This window comes from Gallus gallus, chromosome 4, assembly GCF_016699485.2.
Source record: "Gallus gallus isolate bGalGal1 chromosome 4, bGalGal1.mat.broiler.GRCg7b, whole genome shotgun sequence".
Taxonomy (NCBI): domain Eukaryota; kingdom Metazoa; phylum Chordata; class Aves; order Galliformes; family Phasianidae; genus Gallus; species Gallus gallus.
In genome coordinates this window covers 38,531,057-38,550,853 of record NC_052535.1, presented here as the reverse complement: position 1 = coordinate 38,550,853, position 19,797 = coordinate 38,531,057, and the positions used below count along the sequence as shown (strand labels likewise).

Below are 19,797 nucleotides of genomic sequence, written 5' to 3'. Positions count from 1 at the left end.
AGGTGGGAAAAGTGGTCATGATTTGATTGACTGGTCTTCCTTCTGTCTGGCAGATACATAAGATGGTTCTGTCTGCCACTGAAGAAGCATCTGCTCTACTGGTAAGATCCACAATACTACCTGTTCTCAGGAAACTCTAGTACACAAGTCTTACTTTCTTCTTCCATCAAATGTCTGTTAACATTTCCCTTACAGTAGATCTTACCACCAAGATGAATAAATTCGTTAGTAGTAACGCAGACATACATGATTACAATCACTGTAGCACATGCACACCAGTTCTCCACTAAGTTTCACAACACATTCATGTACAATTGCAATGTGTTCTCCACTGAATACACTGTGCTTTCCAGTTACAACATTTAAAAGGGAGAAAGGGAAAGAAAGAAAAGAGAATAGGCAGAAACAGATGCTAAACAGAGAAAGCAGGCAGGTCCCAGAAAAACATCCAGGAGAAAAAAAAAATCTTTAACAATTTCTGCTGGTTTGACATAATTTTCTCCATTTACTATTCATTTTCTCTGTAGTTTTTAGCTTTTAACAACCCATTAACATACCACACAACTTGAGAGTTTTCAGGATTGCATTTCCAACATTTGCCTCTCCTTGCTATTTTTCCATTTTTTTTAATTCAAAAATTGTACTAAACTTTAAATTTCACATTTACTGTTATATTTATGAAGTCTCACTTTCCTTTAAATAACTTAAACTCCGCCTTATTTTATGTGATTCCAATCAATTAGACTTCATGCCAACATGCCACCAAGAATCGAGCAGAACAACTTCAGCGTGAGTTGCCCTAGGGCTTTAGGTTACTTTGGTTTGGGGTGCTGGAGAAGTCAGCGTAATTAAGAAAGGTTTATAGTCTTAATAAATATCCCAGAGTTATCCTTCCCTTGTGCAATTACCCCTTTCCTCACCACCTGAAGTCCTGTCCCTGCCAATACTTGCCATGGGTAAATGACACCCTTGCAACTCTTCTCTGCTGCACCTCCAGGAACCTCTCTCAGCTGGACACAGGACACTGAGTCTGGCTTTAATTTATTCTTTCCTTTTAATCTGGTGTAAGAGAGCAAAAGAGCTAAAATTCTCATCTTCTCTCTCTTCATTAAGGATAATGTATTCAGACCTCCAAAGAAAAGTGCCTAATGCTATAAGCACATTGTCTTAGAGAAAGAGCATCACTTGAAAAGCTTAAATGTATCGAAGTCAAAGGCAACCACATTTCTAGCACTTCCTATAGTCCCTGTCTTGGAAAAGGAATTGCCACAAGAGGTAATATCAAAAAGTACCCAACATGGCATTTCAGGAGATCATTCCTGTATACTAGGTACATTCTTTAGAAGGGCTTTCTAAACTGCAGGGAAGAGCCTCAGAATACAAGAGGATGTGTATATACACATATGTCTTTAACAGCACTTAATTCCTCCTTGTGTTTTACCCAAAAAGATTTATCTTGTAGGCTCTGCAATAGACTTAGGGCGCAGGGATGTCTGCTGGCTCAGGAATGGCGATGAAAGTCAGACAACCCTAGTGCCTCCATTTCATTCAGAAGCTATCTGTCTTCTGGTTGCTGCTGGTTATGAGCCAGGAAAAGGTGGATGCATGGCTTGATACAGCATAGAAAATAGAAGCTATATGTTAACGATTGCATGCCGTTTCTACCTTGAAAAGACAGTTCCGTTACTTCCAGTTGGACATTGTTTGATTGGGAGGTAGGAGGAAAGGGAACGTATGATTCAGTTCTAACAACTTGTAAAAAGCATCAATGATTTTAACCTGCATTTTCCCTTCCGCTGTACTCTCATCTCAGTTAAAGCTTCTCGTTTGATGTTTTCCTCCACTGACTATGACCATCCTTTAAAACACTTGAGATGAAGTCAGGTAGATCAAATAGAATACGGTATAATCTGTGTACGCTCTAACAGCATTAGCAGACATCAGCAAAGGGAATGGATTACTTCCCCACTCAACTTAAACTCATTTTTGCCCTTAAGTGCCATACACGTACAGAACACCAAGGACAAAGAGGATCAAGTAACGTTAATTGCACAGTTTGGGGCACCATTTAGACTAGCAGCTCCAGACAATTAGACAAATCAAGCTTTTGGTTTAGATGCCTATGTGTTGATAGGAAAGTGTGCTATATCAGCTGGTCCAACTCGGTCTCCTTGGTTTCATTTTGGCAAGGGAGGTTACGACTGCAGGGCTTTACCAGAAGCTCTTGGTGACAACCAGATTTTGCAAAGATATTAAAGCTCTTCCTGAAAAGCCTCACTGCTTTTTCCATATATTAGAAACTACATTAGTGTTCAGTCAGGTTGCACAAGAAGAAAACAATACATCTAGCTAATACCACGTATTCACTCTGCATTATAGCTTGCTTCCCATCTGTTATAAACTTTTCTCTCTCTGCAATAAATTGGCCATCTTTTTTTTTTTTTTTTCCCCTCTCCTTTTCAGATTTCCTGATTCCAAACCTCTCACTAAGCTTGATTTGCTGCTTCTGCTGGGCCACCTAAACTATACCATGTGCATTATACCTCAGGGTAGATCATTAATTCTCACCTCTTTGATTTAGCTGCAGTCTCACTCAGATTCCTGCATCATTTTATCTCCCTCGATTTTTTCTGCCAGTTTGAAACTCAGCTTTGGTTCTGCCTCCTTAAACATCAGAAGAAAATATATTTCTTTTACCTTGACCTCATTTTCTCACCTGACAACACTTGGCTTTTTTACTGATGCCTCCCCAAGTCGTGTTTTTGCCATTTAGCACTAAGGAAAGCATTTCTGTGTTACAGCAAGGGCAGCTATTTGCGTTCCTATCATGTTCTGATTCATCCCATGCATCTGTCTGGGCAATTCTGAGCTCAGTGCCAAAACAATTTGGGAGTTTGTATTAGAGCTAGAAAGCCTTTCTACTATCTTGATGGCTTAGCTGTATTTGCAGTACCATATTAATATGGGCCAGTCAACTCTGCATTCACCACTACCTTTCTGTGCTCTTTCCTTTGCTCTGGATCACTGTTGGCCTTTGGTTTCCAATTGTAAAAATCTGTTATCCTGGCAAAAATGCAGATCTCCAACTTTCAGGCTAAACCCACAGTTCAATCACTTTTATATTTAATTCAATATTAACTTCCTTCACTTTTCAGTCATTGACTTCAAGTTCAGGTTCATACTCTTCTCAGTGTCATCTCCACCACTCTATAGCATTAGCAGCCCTTTCAGAAAAGGTAAGAGAATGTCATCTTTCTTTTATCAAATACTGCCACCAGAGCTTAATCATTAATGCTCTTTAGTATAGATTGCCCACGATTTGCTTGTCTCAGTAATTTCACCTCAGTGTAATGCTCATCAAACCATCACATCCACTACAAACTCATCAGAAAAAAAGCATCTCTTGTAAACTCAAGAGGAAGCTGGCCTGGCAACCCTGGAGATCAAAGTACGCTAATGTATTTACAGGAGCCTGACATGCACCCACACAACCTTCTCTCGCATTTAACTGTGCAAAGTGCATCCCTTTTCCCTCTGAGAAGCCACCTTTACTCATCAGCCCTTCAGTTCTAGCACCAAGCCAGTCCTCTCCCAGTACAGAAAGCAGGCGGCATACTAGCTATAGGCACGATTTTCTTTCATTTTGCATGTATCCATCCACCTTCAGCACTTATAAAGGCACCCAAACTACACCAAATTGTGCCAATCATCTTCTGCTGATACTAAATAGAGCCACCAATGCTGATGTCCTCCAACTCTCCAAACGCAATTTATTTTTAAATGAATATATAGCTCACAATCCTTCTCACTAATGAAAAGCCACAACTGTGTCTGCTACACAGCAGGAATGACTCAGGACCTTATTTTCACAGCGGCGCTTTGCAGCTCGCATCACTATGGGCTATGGAAACTATGCCTAGGAGATTTTGTATCTGATGGGCTTCGGCACATAGAAAAACACGCTGCTGTAGGGGACCAGAGATAATTAAATCAAAAGAGTTTAATAGAAAAGTGAAGGTCTCAACTTGCCACTTGGTCTAACTAGAGCAAAAGAAGAACTGTTTAAAATCTTCACAAAGGAATTCTAGGGAGAAAGGTATAAAAAAGCAAGATGCCACTTATTTGGTTTGACTGGGTGTGATGGCACTTGCCACAGAGGGTAAGAGGCAGATGTCACGGCTGTCATCACCAGCACGCAGCAGGCAGCAGCTATCTGCTCAAGCAGTGTGTGGCTGTGCACACTCCGACGCCTGCAAGAACAGTAGTCCAAATGAAAGCAGCTTTTGAAAGCATCACCCTCTCACCTGTAGGTAACTTCTGCTCTGCCTCCCTTTCTGTCCTTGATGCCCCTTCCATGTTCTTAGCAGTGCCCTGACCACCAGCACTCACAACTCCAGTGGAGTGGGTATCTGACTCAGGACAGAATATATCTTGAATTATCTTAAGCTTTGCAACAGTATAATGCACTTAGAGCTTTAATTTTATTTATTTTGGCTGGGTAGTGGGTGTGCATTAACAGTGCGTTATATAGCCTCTTTCAAAGGCTGTCATCTGATCTCTTCCTTGACAATCCAACTACTGGTTGCAATCTCCCAAAGGCCTTGCACCCCCATGCTGCTGGGGTGAGATTTTTACAAGACTTCTGATCCTATTTAAGCATCTAAATAAATGTCAAGCTTCTCCAGGAGTCCTGCATGTTGTGTGCTACATGAGGTGTTGCTACGAGTCTACTAGCTCTTGAACGTTCAGCCCTATGAAGCATGATTGTGCTATTTACTAACTACCAGGACCTTCTGGTCAAACTGGAGAGCAAGAAGAAAATGTACAGGCAGTGGAAGCAGGGACAGGTAACCTGGGAGGAGTATAGAGATGCCGCTCCACTGTGTAGGGATGGAGTCAGGAAGGCCAGGGCCCAATTGAAACTGTACTCGACAAGGGGGACAAAGAAGGATAAGAAAGGCTTCTATAGGCACATCAACAGGAATAGGAAAGTCCAAGAGGGCATACCCTCCCTAGTGAGCAAACAAGCAGGCTGATAACAATGGACACAGAGAAGGCTGATGGGTACTCAACAACTTTTTTGCCTCAGTCTTCATTCACAACTGCTCTACACACAACCTTTGAGTGGTGGTTCAGAACATGGGAACAGGGGGAGTGATGCCCCTCCTGCTGTAAGTGAAGATCAGGTTAGTGACCCCCTGAGGATCCTGAATGTCTGTAAGTCTACAGTCTATGAGGCTGCATCTCAGTCCTGAGGGAATTGGTGACTTAGTGACCAAGCCACTCTCAACAACATTTTAGAAGTCATGGTGGTCAGGAGAAGTCCCTGGTGACTGGAACAAAGGCACTGTCACATCTACTTTAAAGAAGGGTAGAAAGGATGGCCAAGGGAACTACTGATCTGTTAGCCTCACTTCCATGCCAGGGAAGATAATGGAGCAGATCCTCGTGGAAACTATGCTAAGATACATGGAAGAGAGGGAATTGATATGGGATAAACAGCACGGCTTCACCAGGCACAGATCCTACCTGATCAACCTTGTCACTTTTTATGATGGTGTAACTGTGACAGCGGACAAGGAAAGAGCCACTGATGTCATCTATCTGGACTTCAGTAAGGCCTTTGACATGATCCCATATAATATTGTTCTCTCCAAATTGGAAATATATGGACTTGATGGGTGGACTGTTTGAAAGATGAGGAACTGGTTACGAGATCATACTCAGAGAGTGGTGGTCCATGACTCAATGTCTGAATGGCGATCAGTGATGATTGGTGTCCCTCAGGGGTCAGTACAGGGACCAGTGCTCTTTAACATCTTCATCAATGACATCAACAGTGGGCTCAAGTGCACCCTCAGCAACTTTGCAGATGACACCAAGCTGCGTTCATGCAGTTGACACACCTGAGGGACAAAGTGCCATCCAGAGAGACCTAAACAGCTTCAAGCAGCGGGTTCAGGTGAACCATGTGAGGTTCAACAAAGCCAAGTGTGAGGTTTGCATGTGGGTCATGGCAACCCCCGCTATCAGTGCAAGCTGGAGGGTGTAAAGATGAAGCACAGCCCTGCCGAAAAGGACCAGGGGGTACTGGTAGATGGTAAGCTGGATATGAGCCAGCAGCATGCTCTCACAGCCCAGAAAGTCAACAGTCTCCTGGGCCGCATCAACAGAAGCATGGCCAGAAGGACAAGGGAGGTGATCCTGCCCCTCTGTCTGTGCTGTGAGGCCTCACCTGGAGTAACGTGTCTAGATGGGAAGTCTTCATGAACAGCAGAGAGATGGACTTGCTGAAGCGCGTTCAGAGGAGGGCCACAAAAATGCTCCAGGGGATGAAAGATCTTCCTTACAAGGACACACTGAGAGCTGAGATTGTTCAGCATGGAGAAAAGAAGGCTCTGGGGACACTTGAGAGTGACCTTTCAGTTTCTAAAGGGGGGCTGTGAGGAAGGGGTCAGACTCTTTAGCAGGGTCTGCTGTGACAGGACAAGGGGAAATGGTTTCACACCAAATGAGGAGAGATTTAGATTGGACATAAGGAATATGTTTTTTACATTAACGGTAGTGAGGCACTGGTGCAGGTTTCCCAGAGAGGCAGTGGAAGTCCCATCCCAGGAGACAGCCAAGGTCAGACTGAAGGGGCCCTGAGCACTTGGAGCTGCAGGTGTCCCTGTTCATTGCAGAGGGATTGAATCAGATGGCCCTTAAGGGTCCCTTCCAACTCAAACAATTCTATGATTCTGTGATACTATTTGTGGTGCTTTTTCCGGATGAGACTTAAAATCATTCCCAGTATTTCCAGTCATTGGAGACTATGTGGAGGTATGCATTACATAAGTAATTACATTTTTGCCTGCCTGTCTCTCTACATTTCCCTGATGAGAAGATACTTTTTTCCTGACAGAGTAGCCCAATCATTTGGTATACTGAATCCCTACATTTCACAAATGACTCACCAGAGGCAGGGGGAAGACTGGATCCATAACGTAGCTGGCACAGGCACCCAAAGCGGTGGGCTCATTTCCCAAACTGATGCTTTATTTTGGGAACTGCGCTACTGGAAGACGCTGGGTTTCTCTGGGTTATTACTAATGCCAATGTGCCAATCACAACATTCAAATGGATTCAAATAAATTAGCCTTTCTAAGAGTTGAACCAATTCCTGAATTACTACATAAATTACTGAGTACAGTGCATTCGAACTTTTTACAGTATCGCTTGTTTTACAGTTTGGGCGGAAGGATTTCACGAGGTAGGAATGCCACATTGATTTTACATTTAATAGTGATATTTCATTGCTTCTAAAACTTTTCACATGCACTGTCTTATTTCTAGTAGCCATTCCTAAGTCATGTTTTTATCTGCCAAGATGACATGTTCGAAGAACTTTGGCAAAGCTTCTATGAAAAACTTGCATGAAGAATACAATCATGAGTAGCACTTCCCAAATGTGAGAAAGATACAGCACAGTGCTTTAAAGGCCAATTAATTATGGAATAATTCCTGCAAACTGTAGCAGTAATTAATGAGCAAGCAACATGCAGTATTTGGAAGCAAACAGCAGTTAGCAAACACTGCACACAGTTTTGTGATTGCAATTCAAGAAATAGTCTTCCACCCATTTAATGATAATGGGTATTAACAGATTCCTCTAGTTAATGATGTGTCTTGCACTTATATCATCTAGATCTAATCTGAAAGATGACTATGCAAAAAAAATAAAAAGCACCTTCTTTCCTGCATGCATTCACAGGAGAGAGAATCAAGTTTCCATAAGAGTTTGTTTGGATTGAGAAACCAGCTGTGATTAATTCAGGGGAGACAGCTGTAAGCCCAGAGAAATTAAGATTTCACTGCACACCAGGAAGGATGGATGTTACAACTGGAGGATTCAGGTGGCTTTCCTCGCATGCTGGGTGTAAGCAGGACTGATCCCCTTCTCCAGCCTTATGATACATGCTCCGAGCTTTGTGAAGCAGCTCTGACAGACAACAATGGGATGAGTGTGACCTGTTCCCTTAGCGATTGGTGGGAAGGTCTGCCCAGTTTCTGTATGCACCTCCAACATTGCTCTGAATAAACTTTTTCAGTTGTGGACCAAAGGATTTTTTTGCTAGATTGACTAATCAGCCCCAACAGCTGAAATCCACTGACAACCTACAAAATCAGTTTGATTATGTCTTATCATCAGAGAAGATCTCCAGAGAATGGCCTCCTTCTCACACTGTGTTTGTACAGCAACCAGGGAGAAACCAATGCTAATTGGCAAGTCCATTAAATAATGTTTTTTTTTCTTAAAAAAAGATAAAAAATACAAAAGGTTATGAAAGACCAGACACATGATTATTACACAGCCAAACACTAGACAAGGTAAAGTAGGGTTTTAACTTAAAAATGGAAAAGAACTGTTTTGTTTTTTTATTTCACTAGCAACAAACACAAGAAACACGGAGAATATTTTTACACAGACTGTCACTGTGCTTTAAAACCCAAGGTTGTTTTAGCATTACCCTTCTATAATCCCAAAGAGAATCAATTTTCTGAAATGCATTAAGACCGGTGGTTTTTTTCCATGAACTGCTTCCAATAGTGCAATGAAGCTGACTAAGAAAAGAAAGCCTTCTTTAAGTAAACTTACATCTGCTACCCATGGGGTCTGCCTCCCCAAAGTATGGAATGCGGGAGGCATGTTCAAACTGAAAAAAGTTGAAAAAACACTTTTTGGACAGTGGATCCATTCACCTGAGGAGGCATGCAGAAATCTTGATACTCAAAATATTTTGAACACCCAATTTTTCAGCTCTGAAGTGGCCAGAAAGATCACGAGCAAAACTTCTTGAGTCCCATCACCTGTTTCAGATATCCTTCTGTCCCAATTGAAAGCATCCAGAATTTGGTTATGGGTACGGAGGACTTGGGATCACCCAACTGCTCTGTGGTAGGTAGCATCTTCCGTGTTCTGCAACATGCTTTGGGCTTCTTGCCCCCACCAAGAACGCAAGAACCTTACTACAGAATAATTTAAGAACTGAATGACTGACTTTTATAGCAGGTGCTCAAGTCCCTGCAGTCCAGACTTCCAGACAACAACTCTCTTTCCAAGGGCAATTGCTTTGGTCTGGCTTTGTGATCACAGCCCAGTTACTTCAGAATTTGGACAGCTAACACTTGGCATACAGCTCTTCATTGGACATGGTCTGGTTTTCCAACATGAAGCAACCCCATCAGTTCCACAGAAGTTTAAAAAAAAAAAGTGGGTGCTTACCATGCGTTTGAATTTACATTTATTTGAGTTTTTTTTAAGAAACCTGAATCAAACATGTGTACCATTGGAAGAAAACGCGCGTGATCCATGCGGTATTGCCAAAATACTTGCAGAAAGACCACTAATGAATTTAAGCTCCCAAGTCTAAGCCTTTCTTTTTCTTATACACATTAACAGTCTTGGCAGGAGGTGTCAACCTGAGCCAGAAGGCAGCTTATCTTTCCTCACGATTCCGCCTTAACTTAACCAGCGGAAGTATCTAATATGAAATATTGACAGGCTGAGATTGATCTGTCACAAGGGCATTAAGAATTTATTGCTGCACAAAGAAAAAAAGAAAAAGAAAAAAGGCAACTTTTTTAGATGCCTAAACTGCTTTTATTTTGCCAAAGAATAAAGGAAAAGACAAATGCTGAAGGTACACAAAACCAATCACGGGATTGCATTTCTTTTTCCTCACTTTCTTGAGGAAAGGAGAGTGTTAAACTGCCATCCACTAAAAGCAGCGATTTTATGCTGAGGTCTCCAAGTCAGTGAATTTACATTTCGTAAGAACACCCTGAGGGGCTTTCAGCTACTTTGCTTAAAAGGTAGACAGATACATTTACAGCAGTGCATGCAGAGCTCCATGTGCTAACATGGCCACAGAGCTCAAGATTCACTTTCTGGCACATGTGTGTTAGGGGTGACTTAGTTCTAAGCAGGTAATGCATAAGGACACTTTTATGTGTTGGCTGGGAATACAGTTCAGTAAAGAATGTGACTGTAATTACCGGTAACGAGGGTATAAATTTCTGATCCCTGCTTTGTTGGCTGAATTTTGCTAGTGTTTTGAAGCATTTACATTTTACAATTGCCTTATTTATAGCCTGAAATTCGGTACACTACTTTTTTTGTGCATGTGAAATGCTTTTTATTCCATTTGGTAGGAAACTACTGCCTTCACAAACTTGTCCTCCATCAAAAACATTATAATCAATTTAGTTTAAAATATTTTAACAATATAAGAGATTGTTAGAGGTTTTTAGCTTGAACACATTAATCATATGGATCTTCTTTGTCTCATTTTGAATAAATAAAAACCCTGTACTGCATTCAAATTCATACTGTTCCTACGGAGAAATCACTTGTAAATTAAAAAATAAAATCTCTCCTATATTATCCCCCCCAAAACTGAGTCATATCTGCTATAAGAAGTTACAACAGGAAACCTAGCACGTTAGTTCACCTTCAACCACCCATCATGCAGGATAGCAATGTTTCATCTCCATTCCAAAGTCATTCAAACAACTTGTCCATGCAAACACTCTCTACACAAGGATTGAACTAACACATTTTGGGGCCAGGCTGTCATTCAGACTGGGACATCTGAGAAAATGCATTTATTTGATAATTGAGTTCTCCAAGACTAGACAGCTGGAAGATCTACACGCAACTAGGTTTAGACATGCAGATATAGAATAAAGACCCCCCCGCCCCCCATAAGTATGTTAATTGTGAACTAGCACCTGAATGTTGTATTACAGACTGGGATGATGCTGCCCAGTCATCACAGCAGTGGTACATTCCAAAGCTGCTCCCTTCTGCAGGTACAGAAGTGATAGTTTTAGATAAGATTTTGTATTGTTTTGAGAATAACTCAAGCTAACTGAAATCAGTGACCCAACCAGGGGGTCTCCTTGCCTCATTACAGTCAAATTCTAGATCAAATTAGTAAACTAGTATCTACTTGTGGCATTATCTTGGCTTTCCTCAATGACAGATCAGTCCCTTTTGTTGATGCTTTGTTTCCTGAGCCAGTAGGTAAAATTTCCAGGCCTTACTTTGCTTATTTAGCTCCTGATTTCATCAGAGTTGCACCACATTTATGCTGATACCAGGGAGAGCAATGTTTGCCTAACCAGGTATTTCTTTGAAAACAACTTCAATTGAAACATCTAAAAGTGAGCCTTTGATTCTATGTTTAAGTGGCTTATTACGAAGATATCAGTGATATCTGACCCTCTTGGAAATACGTCCTAGAGGACAGACTGCAAGTGGCCGCAAACGGGTCAGAGGAAGGAGGGAAGAGAAAAAGCAGAGATCACAGATCCCACATGTGCTATCCACGGAGCAGGCTTGAGAAGGAACTGCACATCTCCTCTGCTTTCACTAGGAGGTGAGGCAAGAAAAAAGCAGACCACCATTCTGCTTCCCTCCACTTTGAGGCATAAGGGAATGAGAACACAAAGGAGGTTTCTGATCTGAAAACACATTGAACGCACAACTACACATTGTTAATTGTAGCCTTACTTTCATTAGCGTACTCTACAACTCAAGCCCTAACCCTGCCCTCATAATGAAGCTTTTTTTTTTTTTTTTTTTAAACTACAACCACCACAACAGCAGCTATTCCTCAAAAAAGAGCCCGAACCACTTCCAAACTGCAGAGAACAGCCTGGATCTAGCATCTGCTGGACTACTGCCTATTTCATTTTGTTTTAACCTGATGGACCAAGTACTTGAGAAGGACAAGCAAGATAACCTTCTGGAGGCAGGAGGGAAAGCCCAGTTTGAACATACCCATCATGGAAAGTGGGATAAGCAGATGAGCACAGTAAATCACCTCTGCACTTGAGATGGACAGTATATGGGGTTTCCAGCACTCTAGGTCATTATGCTGTTTCCCACGTAGTTTATTTCCTTTTAATCTCACTTCTCTAAAAATTCCAGCCTACCCCTGAGAAATTTTCATTGAAACCAATGCATTTCCACAAAACATTCTGTATTTCCGTAAAATGCCGTATTTTGACAGAGTAATGTTTTCTTGAAGCTGTTTTTTTTTTTTTTTTTTTTCCTCCCTTCCAAACGGTTGTCATGACAAGCCCCTAATGGATGCTAGTGGTGGTGTTGACAATCAACATAATGGAGAGATACATGAGCTCAAAAGTAACACAAAATGTTAGGGCCCGATCTTGAAAGAGCCCATTGCTCATTCTGACATTGTGACTGCCATCCTCAGTACAATACTTCAGCCCATTCGCTATCATTCTTAGCGCATAACAGCAGATAGTTTGGGTCAAAGCATACCACCCCTTCCATCACCTTTGAAAGCCAAAAATTTCATTCTTAAAATACTTCACCCAAAATACAGTGTAAAATTGATATAAAGATCAGAAAGCTAATGTTCTTGCCCACATGGACTACTCTAAGATAGTACATCCTTGATTTCTGTGGTAGAAGCTGGGCAGTTGCACTCCCCAAAACCCTGGGTCACAAATCTGAGGAAGTTTCGAAGAGACAACCTTTCATACAGTAAAGAGCTTTTCAGTGTAATAGTAAAAACAGAAATCCTTTGTTTTCCTCAAATCTCAAGACAGTGGCTTTTCATCCTATGTTCAATCAGGGCACAGCAGAGAGATTTAAAAGGAGAAAAGAAAGGCTTTGTTTTTACATGGCCCTAAAGCTGCTGCTTCCTTCTCCTCCTCCCCTATACTTCTGAAGACTTTTAGCTCCACAACATCAAGCAACTGTTATTAGGCCTAGATACACCATGACTTTATAGAAAGGTGTCTAAATTTAGAAAAACCTACTGTGTGCAACTTTGTACCCTTTAAGTCTCACGGACGTGACCTCCTCAAAAAGAGTCAGATTACTGTCCTATGCTTGATTTCTATGCTGTTTACCCCAGCAGAAGTGTGATCAAAGAGTAATTTGCCATATTTAAACAGCTTTTTAAAGAGGCAGAAACAGTTGTGTATAGGGTTCCCCGGATTCCAAGATGACTTTTGATCAGCATTTTGTGCAGGTATTCCAGGTGTTCCCATTAGTGAGACATTCTGATTCCTGCTTTCTAATTATACAGTCCACAATTACTATCAACTTCCATTTCGTTTTTGACATGACACGATCTATTTGTAGATATATTTTGGGTAGTCCAGAAAGTAGAGCTCCAGCTAGGCATGATGCGACACAAATTGCGTGTGGCAAATTATATGTTCAGGACTCAGGAGCACAGCTTCATTTGTCAGCCTCCCAGGGGGCTGGCAAGTGTAATGGCTGGAGTCGCTTACCTGCTCAGGGAGCACAGGTGCTGGCTTTTTCTGGAACCTAGGCAGGGGTGGAAGGACACAGTGCTCGATATGATTTTCTGCCAGTTGGGAAGAAGGACTCAGGGGACAACGTGACAAGGTCCTTTCCCTAGAAAACCCCGTTTTTTCAAACCTCAGTGTTGAGCTGAGTAGTAGAAGGCAACTGGGACCTCCCGCATCTCTCTGGCCATGAGGCAGGGGTGGGTGGTCAGGAAGCCATGGATACCTTGTCTACCACGCAGAAGACTCCAATGATGTCATTCCTTCATAAACAATATTCCAAGTATTTCCTTCCTTGGGAATCCTGACCAAACACAATACGCTCACATCTCAGGAAGTCTTGCTTGTTATTGTGGCCTCTAAATAGCATCTTGAGGCAAATTGCTTACACAGTCACCTTGATAAAACCATCTTCCCATGTTGGAAAGAAACAGCAAGTGCTATGTGAAAGTACAGCCATGTAATGTTTGCACTTTAACATAAATACCAATATTTAGTACCCTGTGGGCACTAAAAAAAAAAAAACCACATACACTGGGTGAGACTTATTCACTGAAAGCAAAATTATATTTAAAAAACCTCTATTTCTTTTTCAGAGTAAGTTGGAAGCAAGTCATGTCCTCAGCTGTAACAACATATTTAAATCTCTAAAACTGTTAAGTGTTATTTCCACTACAGAACACGACAAAGAGGATCAGGAATTTTTTTTCTCAAGTGACATCACGTTTTACATTATTTAAGCTTTTGCTGACTGAAAAAGCTTAGCTGGGAAAACAACTATGTACACCAGTACAACATCTTATTTCTATTTTGAAATAAAATTGGAACAATTCTGAACTTCAACTGAGAAAGCATTGGCTACAGCTAGATGTATTTTGTTGCAGTATATCAGCAATATGTTTGTTTTCTCCCCCTTCCTTTCTCACTCCTAATGCAGTTTCACAGAGAGTGCCCATCCCAACAAATTGTCTGAACGTCCTTAAAACATATTGTGAGATTGCCTTCCAATAGGACTGATGAAAGGATGACTCCACACAGATGAATTCCCAGAGATGACTCCACACTTTTAACAAATGTTTATGGATACTATTTTAAAATCATACAATCATTAAGGCTGGAAAAGACCTTTAAAGATCACCTAGTCCAACCATCCACCTAACACCAATGTTGCCCACTAAGCCACGCCCCTAATACCACATCTACCCCTTCCTTGAACACCTCCACACACCTCTACCACTTCCGTGGGTAGCCCATTCTGGTGCCTGATCATTCTTTTGGAGAATGAAATGTTTCCTAATATCCAACCTGAACCTTTCCGGCACAACTTGAGGCCATTCCCTCTTGCCCTATCACTAGTTCTGGGAGTGAGCCTGCTCCCTTGCTGCGGATGCTGCCCAGGTGTGTGGTACTGGGAGTCCCACAAAGGGTTGTGCTGAGAGTGATGGGTACAGAAGAGGTCTGCCCGAGCCTCTCTGATTTCAGTGGTTTCGCAGCCACTACCAAAGAAGAGAGTAGCAGTTCTGGATTTATTCTGACCACCAAGTACTTAAACAAGCAAACAAACAAAACAAAAGGCTGTCTTCCAAGGGAGGCTACTATTGAGATCCAGCAACCTCAATGCAGAAGCTGGGGAATGAAGAAGAGGAGAGGAGGACAAGAGCACAAAGCTCCATAAAGGTCTGCATACCGTCTTGATGTGCGCTCAGTCAGATCCAGACTCTCCCCTAGGTTGCATGAAGTCTCTCCATACCCCTGTACCTAAAAGGCTGTTTAAGAGAAGCAGGCAGCACAGCAACAGTCTCATTTCTAAAAGAGAGCCTGGCCAAACTCGAGAAGCTGTAGGAGTGACACAGCTCATACCCACACTGGAGCTGTTCAAAAGGAACACATTAGGCACAACGTACCAAGGAAGGAGCTAAGAAGAATCGCATATATGGAGCAAAACATGTAAAAGACCACAGCAGTGAGGGTGGGAGAGTTTAATTATCTAGACCTCAGAGTGGATTACATTAAGAGGAGGAAGCAAAGCTTGATCTGGTACAGGACTGCTTTCTAATTTAATGTGTACATAAACCGACAAGGAAGGGAAGAATGCCAGATGTGGTATTAAGCAACACAGAGAATATGATTTAGGACATTAAGGTATAAAAAAAAAAAGGTAGGAATAGTGACTGCTAAGCTAAAATAGCTCCTGTAGTGCCTCTCTACCCCATTTACACTGTGTTTGCACCCGGCAAAAGAGCACTGAGCAAGGAAATGCACCAAGGTGCCACTGAAAACCCTAGCATAGTCACACAGAAATAGCAATCTTCTAGGAAGAAAAAGGAATTTACTTCAGAACAAGGAGCAGAATTTCTATTTTCTTGAGGAAATCCAAGCTCAACCAAGCTCGGTGTTCTGGCGAGTTTCAGATTTCCCAGTGATTGCTCTACAAAACGCTGGAGCTCCAAGCACTAGGCAGCCTTGCGGCTACACCACGCTGAAAGCCCCAGGTTATTTCTGAGCTATTCCACAGACAGGGGTGGGTTCTGCTCTCATTCCACACACTGTAAAATTGGAGCTGCTTCCACTTCAGCATATCCAGTTCCAGACAAGCCCACCATTTGGGCCCATACCGTGGTTTCAGTTTCCTCTACTGTATTATTATTATATTACTTAGCAGGTCTGCTGATGACATCGCATTCAAAATTGGGCAATTATAAACACTGGCAGGAAACTCTGGAGTAGCAAATGCTTTTTAAAAAAAAATGGCAAGGATGTGAAGAAATTCAATGGAGATTTTCATTTGATATATTAAAAGCACACGACCATGGAAGGAACTTGTGGGGCTGCGAGAGGGTATGAGTGAGAAGTCAGTGACAGATGAGACTGATGCAGCAATGAGCCTGAATTAATATTCGATGCCCGAGTATTTACAGAAGAAGCTGAAGGTCACATCCCAGAAACAAGGATACATTTTCTTGTGGGGAAAAAAAAAATGAAACGTTAAAAGGCTTTATGATCCAATCTGGACAGGTAGATAGTTAATTAGAACTATTAAAAGTTGACAGGACCCAAGACGTAGATTAACTGCATCTCACGATTTGGAAGGAAATAGCAAGGGAAATTGGAAAACCTGTAGTAATACTGCTTGATAGCTTCCTGAGGAAGGTGTATCTGAGATGCCTAGGAGGTAGTTACTCCAGCTTTTTTTCTCTCTCTTTTTTTTATTTTATTTTTATTTTTTATTTTTTTTTTGCTTTTTCCCCCCCGCTTTCTTAAATCATGGGAGGATTTAGGAATCTACTCACCAATAATCCTAACTGCAGCCACAGAACGGATATTGGAGACGTTAATGTGGGACAGGATTATGCAACACAGAAATATACAGTCTGGGGAAGGAGAGGCAGCCAGGATTCACATCGTGTCTGTCAAACGTGCTTAAAATTCTTACAGCACTGTCCTAAATGGAGAGGCAGAAGTGAAGTGATGGGCATAATTTATCCACATGGAAGGAATTCACATGGTGTCACACCCCACAAAGAGACTGACCTGTAAAAAATCAGCAAGCAGTGGAAAGAGTGATTGCAAATGGCTTCGAAGTCATCTCTGGGACAAGAAGTGGCCTGTCCAAAAAACGGAAGGGCTCAGGGTGACTAGCAGGACAGTAACAAGGCAGTGTTCCCAAATTCCAGCACAATATCCACTTTTGTTCGACTTCTATATAAATGGCCTGCAGGGGATATAATTATTTAAGCAGAATTTTTTGCTGATAGCACATAAGTGTAAAATGGTGCACAGAGCAAGGAAATTTAAAATGATTTGAATAAATTAGGCTTATGGACAGATAAAGGGCACCTCCAGTTCAGTGCGGCACAGTGAGACGTAATGACTGCAAGGCACCAAATACAATCACAGGCAGGGAAAAGGCAGCAGAAGAGTGACTACTGACCAGGGGAAAGGATATAAGGTAATTACTGATAAAATACTAAATTAATGTTCAAAATAAATGGGGGAAACAAACACGGGCAAATTCTTCGTGCTTGGGAAGAAAAACAAATTCTTCATACTACACACTGAGTTGCCTCTTCAGAAAGGCTGAACTGAGGCATCGATCCCAGCAGTCTACAAATATGGTGAGAAGAACAGAGGGCTTGAAAGTAAGGAACTGCATTGTCTCAATAAAGGCACAACAGGACAGACTTCTGAGATGTATTTTCCCCTCACCATCTCAGCAAACAAACAAGCAAAATTACTTTCTCACACTCTGAACGTTAATTTTGGGGCTATTGCATACATGAATCAAAAGGTAGCTGTTACCAGTGAAAAGCACCTTTTTACTGCAAAGGTTATGACATTAACCCAGGGAAAAATTCATGAATATTCACAATTGCCATTTGTCATTAAGAATCATAAAATGTGAAATGTTGAGCAGGGCTTTGGAAAACTCCTCCAGCCTACTAAATTCCCTCTCTGCTACTTGCCAAAATGTTAGCACACATCCCACCATTTTCCTTTTGGTTTTTTGGGGGGTTTTTTTTGCATTGCACTTTACAAATCAAACTTCCCACAAGTTTTCCTTACACATCTCCATGAGGAAAAGAGAACAAAGATAGGAATCACAAGGACCTGCAGAAACCTGATGGAAAATGAACAACAACAACAACAAAAAGAACAACTCTAAGTTTAGCCAAGGACCTCTTCAGGCATTTGTAATGAAGGCCAGGAGCTCCCCAGATGATATACAAATATTAAAAAGGCATAAAGTTATTGCTTATGCCCCTAAACATATCCAAAACTATCTAGTTTCCACATTTTCACTTGTCAGATTTGTTCTGACTCCCAGGTGCTATGTAATGCACGTGAAAGCGGAGCGCGGAGCCTTTTAGCAGGGAATAAAAGAGCTGGAAGACAGACTGGAAAGAAAAATAGGAGGCAGATGCTTGTCAGCCGCCAGCAGCCAGGTAGAAAGACTGAATAAAAGGATGAAACTGGGTGAGCCACATTAACCACAGTCTCGCTAGGCAAATGGCTTTTGCCAGTAGGCTGCAAAGCAAAGAAATGGCACAGGCACAGAGCAGAAAAATGGGGCTCCACTTACTAAATGAGAGCAAATCCTGCAGAAGAGATCTGTAGCACTGGAGGGAAGGGATGAAAAGTCATAGCAGTGAATGAAGAGCTGTGGCTAAAGCAGAAACTATGCCCATTCAGCAAGCAAAGCAGTCTCCCAAATGGAGCACAGGAAAAGTCCATGTGTAGGTACACGCGCAGAGATGCACAGTAGCCTCTGAAATATTTAAGAAAGCTCGGCTGCTTATCTACATATGCATTCACCCTTACAGTAGCAAACCAGTGCACTGGTGGAGGCCCAGTTGTCAATCAGCAGTGAGAATAGCTGTTCCCAGAGCTAACGTATCACAGGGCATTTGCATGGTGACTGCATGGTGATTAACGCACAGCGAGGCAGCAGGGCCAGGGTACCACATGGAAAGAGAACAGCCACACTGCAGGAGGAACTGGAGAAGGTAGCAAGCCATTCTGATGAGGAACTGGGCAGAGGCAACTCGGGCCCTTTGCCCCTGTGCTTTAGAAATAAGGCAAGGCACAAAAGCAGGGAGCCAAAATCCTGGGAAGCTGAACCCTGAGCACAGCTGGCAGGGCGCAGCCCCTCCAGCAGCCAGGGGGTTGTACAGCAGACAGAGGGCAGCTCACTGCTAGGGTTCCGCTACAACACTCCCTAACCCCAAGCCATGGGGGCCTCTCCACTGAGATGCTTCAGCATCTGCCCCCAGCCACCAGACAGGCACAGGACTGCTGGGATTTTGGTAATGCTGCACTCTCAGAGCACCAAGGCTGTCCCTAGAAGGATGTCTTCAAAGTGCCCTAACAGCCCTTTCTCCCAGAGACAGTGAGCGCTGAAATTGGATGTCCGATTCCCACCCCGCATCCAAATATTGCTGACAATACAGCTCACCTCCGGTAGCTAACGTTGCCGTTGCATTCACGTCTTCCCTCTGGCCTATTAATATATACAGGCACTTGTGCTCATTGGCATGGTGACTGTGCTTATGTCAGTCATGCTTCTTTGTATTCTCCCTGCTTAGCCACTCGCTGTTGTGCAAAGGATGTGTGCATCAGGCTCAACACCTGCTAGAAATCTCTGAGCTCTCTCTGCCTTCCCTCTCTTCCCTAATGCTCTGTTCTCATGCAAAGGATTCTGTATTCTTTTCCCAATCTGATTCTCAATTTTATAACTTTTCCTACTCTTATTTTCCTGCTATCCAGCTTTCCTGATATTTCTTCCTTTGTTATATTTGCTCGGATTTTGTTGCATTTGAACTGCAGCCATTTAGAGCCACATTAACAGATACAAGAAAAACAACACACACAACTCAGCTCCCATTCACTTTCCACTACCTTCTCCTGCACCCCAGAAAAAAAATAAAATCAAAAAGCCAATGGCAGCAAAAGCAAAAAGTGAAA

At 42.3% G+C, this 19,797-nt stretch overlaps 1 protein-coding gene across 1 annotated transcript in view; it reads right to left on the bottom strand.

Moving 5' to 3' along the window:
* LOC107051757 (CXXC-type zinc finger protein 4) overlaps nucleotides 1-19,797 on the bottom strand; it is a 156,713-nt gene that overhangs the window by 84,190 nt on the left and 52,726 nt on the right. The window lies entirely within an intron of this gene.